Source organism: Hordeum vulgare, chromosome 7H, assembly GCF_904849725.1.
Source record: "Hordeum vulgare subsp. vulgare chromosome 7H, MorexV3_pseudomolecules_assembly, whole genome shotgun sequence".
NCBI lineage: Eukaryota > Viridiplantae > Streptophyta > Magnoliopsida > Poales > Poaceae > Hordeum > Hordeum vulgare.
Window position 1 is genome coordinate 431,838,447 of NC_058524.1, and position 4,922 is coordinate 431,843,368.

A 4,922-nucleotide genomic window follows, 5' to 3' on the forward strand; every position below is an offset into this window, starting at 1 on the left:
GGAGATCAAGAAGCACAAGATGATGGCCATATCATGTCACTTATGAATTGCATGTGATGTCAATCCTTTTATGCACCTTATTTTGCTTAGAACGACGGTAGCATTATGAGGTGATCTCTCACTAAAATTTCAAGACTAAATTGTGTTCTCCCCGACTGTGCACCGTTGCTACAGTTCGTCGTTTCGAGACACGACATGATGATCGGGTGTGATAGACTCAACATTCACATACAACGGGTGCAAAACAGTTGCACACGCAGAACACTCGGGTTAAGCTTGACGAGCCTAGCATGTGCAGACATGGCCCCGGAACACATGAGACCGAAAGGTCGAGCATGAATCGTATAGTTGATATGATTAGCACATAGATGCTTACCACTGAAACTATCCTCAACTTACGTGATGATCGGACTTGAGCTAGTGAATTTGGATCATGTACCACTCAAATGACTAGGGAGATGTACTTTTTGAGTGGGAGTTTAGCAAGTAATTTGATTAGTTAAACTCTAATTATCTTGAACATAGTCTAAGTCCACTTTGAAAATATTTGTGTCGTAGATCAATGGCTCACGCGGTAGTCGCCCTGAATTTTAATACATTTCTAGAGAAAGCTAAGTTGAAAGATGATGGAAGCAACTTTGTAGACTGGGCTCGTAATCTTAAGTTGCTCCTGCAAGCTGGGAAGAAGGATTATGTCCTTAATGATGTGCTAGGAGATGAACCACCCACCGCGGCTGACCAAGATGCTAAGAACGCTTGGTTAGCACGCAAGGAGGCCTACTCAGTAGTTCAATGTGCAGTCTTGTATGGCTTAGAACCGGGACTTCAACGTCGCTTTGAGCGTCATGGAGCATATGAGATGTTCCAACAGTTGAAGTTTATCTTTCAGAAGAATGCCCGGATCGAGAGGTATGAGACCTCCGATAAATTCTATGCTTGCAAGATGAAGGAGAATTCGTCTGTCAGTGAACATGTGCTCAAAATGTGTGGGTACTCAAACACTCTAGCTGAGCTAGGGATTGAGGTCCCGCAAGAGGCTATCACTGACAGAATTCTTCAATCACTGCCACCAAGCTATAAGAGCTTTGTGTTGAACTATAACATGCAAGGGATGAACAAGTCACCCGGCGAGTTATTCGCGATGCTGAAAGTCGCAGAGTCAGAACTCCGTAAAGATCATCAAGTGTTGATGGTGAATATGACCACTAGTCTCAAGAGAAACGGCGAAGGAAAGAAGGGTAATTCAAAGAAGAGCGACAAGCCTGTCGCCAATCCGACGAAGAAACCCAAAGCTGGACCAAAGCCTGAAACGGAGTGCTATTATTGCAAGGGTATGGGTCACTCGAAGCGCAACTGCTCCAAGTATCTGGTGGATAAGAAGGCGGTCAAGGAAAAATCAGGTATATTCGATATACATGTTATTGATGTGTACTTAACCAGCTCTCATAGTAGTGCCTGGGTATTCGATACCGGTTCTGTTGCTGATATTTGCAACTCGAAACAGGAACCGCGGAATAAGCGAAGACTGGCGAAGGATGAAGTGACGATGCGCGTGGGAAATGGTTCCAAGGTTGATGCAATCGCCGTCGGCACATTTTCACTTCAGTTACCATCAAGATTAGTTATGAACTTAAATAAATGTTATTTAGTGCCTGCGTTAAGCATGAACATTATATCTGGATCTTGTTTATTGCGAGACGGTTACTGGTTTAAGTCAAAGAATAATGGTTGTTCTATTTCTATGAGTAATATCTTTTTTGGTCATGCAACCAATGTGAGGGAATTGTTCATATTGAATCTTGATAGAGATAATACACATATACATAACGTTGAGACCAAAAGAGTTAGAGTTAACAATGATAGCGCCCTGTTTTTATGGCACTGCCGCTTGGGTCATATTGGTGTAAAACGCATGAAGAAACTCCATACCGATGGACTTTTGGAGTCACTCGACTTTGATTCACTTGACATGTGCGAACCATGCCTCATGGGCAAGATGACTAAGACTCCGTTCTGCGGAACAATGGAGCGTGCAAGTGACTTGTTGGAAATCATACATACCGATGTGTGCGGTCCGATGAGTGTGGAGGCGCGCGGGGGATATCGTTATTTTCTCACCTTCACTAACGATTTGAGTAGATATGGTTATGTCTACTTGATGAAGCACAAATCTGAAACGCTTGAAAAGTTCTAGCAATTTCAGAGTGAAGTTGAAAATCATCGTAACAAGAAGATCAAGTTCCTACGGTCTGATCGTGGGGGTGAATATCTGAGTTTCGAGTTTGGTGCTAACTTAAAACAATTAGGAATTGTTTCACAGTTGACACCGCCTGGAACACCACAGCGTAATGGTGTGTCCGAACATCGTAATCGTACGTTATTAGAGATGGTGCGATCTATGATGTCTCTTACCGATTTGCCGTTATCGTTTTGGGGTTATGCATTAGAGACAGTTGCATTCACTCTAAATAGGGCACCATCAAAATCCGTTGAGACGACACCATACGAACTCTGGTATGGCAAAAGACCAAAGTTGTCGTTTCTTAAAGTTTGGGGATGTGATGCTTATGTCAAAAAGCTTCAGCCTGAAAAGCTGGAACCCAAAGCGGAAAAGTGCGTGTTCATAGGTTACCCAAAAGAGACAGTTGGGTATACTTTCTATCTCAAATCCGAGGGCAAAGTGTTTGTTGCTAAAAATGGAGCTTTTCTTGGGAAGGAGTTTCTCTCGAAAGAATTAAGTGGGAGGAAGATAGAACTTGATGAGGTTGTCGAACCTCTAATTTCTCTTGATGGTGGCGCAGGGCAAGGGGAAACCCCTGTTGCTGCGGCGCTGATTGAGGAGCAAGTTGATGATTATGATCATGAAACTTTCTATCAAGTTACTATCGGACCTCGCAGGTCGACAAGATCACGTACTACTCCTGAGTTGTACGGTAATCCTGTCTTAACGATTATGTTGTTGGACAACAATGAACCTGTGAATTATGAAGAAGCAATGGTGGGCCCGGATTCCAACAAATGGCTGGAGGCCATGAAGTCTGAGATAGGATCCATGTACGAGAACAAAGTGTGGACTTTGGAAGTACTACCTGAAGGCCGCAAGGCTATTCAGAACCAATGGATCTATAAGAAGAAGACAGACGCAGACAGTAAGGTAACCATTTATAAAGCTCGACTTGTGGCAAAGGGTTTTTCACAAGTTCAAGAAGTTGACTACGATGAGACTTTCTCACCGGTAGCGATGCTTAAATCCGTCCGAATCATGTTAGCAATAGCTGCCTTTTACGATTATGAAATCTGGCAGATGGATGTCAAAACGGCGTTCCTTAACGGTTTTCTTAAGGAAGAGTTGTATATGATGCAACCCGAAGGTTTTGTCGATCCGAAGAATTCTATCAAAGTGTGCAAGCTCCAACGATCCATTTATGGACTGGTGCAAGCATCTCGGAGTTGGAATAAGTGCTTTGATGAGGTGATCAAAGCATTTGGGTTTAGACAAGTGGTTGGAGAATCTTGTATTTACAAGAAAGTGAGTGGGAGCTCTGTGGCGTTTCTAATATTATATGTGGACGCCATATTGCTGATTGGAAACAACGTGGAGCTTTTGAAGAGCATAAAGGATTACTTGAATAAAAGTTTCTCTATGAAGGACCTAGGAGAAGCTCCTTACATTCTAGGCATTAAGATCTATAGGGATAGATCGAAACGCCTGATAGGACTTTCAAAAAGCACATACCTTGATAAAGTTTTGAAGAAGTTCAAAATGGATCAGTCAAAGAAAGGGTTCTTGCCAATATTACAAGGTATAAAATTGAGTAAGACTCAATGCCCAGCAACTCCGGAAGATACAGAACAAATGAGTTCCGTCCCCTACACTTCAGCCGTAGGTTCTATCATGTATGCAATGATGTGCACTAGACCAGACGTCAGCTTGGCCATAAGTATGGCAGGCAGGTTTCAGAGTAATCCAGGAGTGGATCACTGGACGACGGTCAAGAATATTCTGAAGTACCTGAAAAGGACTAAGGAAATGTTTCTCGTGTATGGAGGTGACAAAGAGCTCGTCGTAAAAGGTTACGTCGATGCAAGTTTTGACACCGATCCGGATGACTCTAAGTCGCAAACGAGATACGTATTTATTCTTAATGGGGGTGCGGTAAGGTGGTGCAGTTCCAAGCAGAGCGTCATCGCAGATTCTACATGTGAAGCGGAGTACATGGCTGCCTCGGAGGCCGCAAAGGAGGGTGTGTGGATGAAGCAGTTCATGACAGATCTTGGAGTTGTGCCGAGCGCACTAGATCCATTAACTCTGTTATGTGACAACACTGGTGCCATTGCCTTAGCAAAGGAACCATGGTTTCACAAGAAGACCAGACACATCAAACGACGCTTCAACCTCATCCGCGACTACGTCGAAGGAGAGGACGTGAATATTTGCAAAGTACACATGGATCTGAATGTAGCAGACCCGCTGACTAAACCTCTTCCACGGGCAAAACATGATCAACACCAGAACTATATGGGTGTTCGATTTATTACAATGTAAATCGCATGGCGATGTGAGGACTAGATTATTGACTCTAGTGCAAGTGGGAGACTGTTGGAAATATGCCCTAGAGGCAATGATGAATAGTTATTATGATATTTCCTGTTTAAAGATAATTGTTTATTATCCGTGCTATAATTGTATTGAATGAAAACATAGATAGATATGTGGATACATAGACACAACAATGTCCTTAGCAAGCCTCTAGTTGGCTAGCAAGTTGATCAAGGATAGTCAAGGTTTTTTGACTATGTGCAAAGTGTTGTTGCTTGATAATTGGATCACATCATTAGGAGAATCATGTGATGGACTAGACCCAAACTATGAACGTATCATATTGATCGTGTCGTTTTATTGCTATAGTTTTATGCATGTC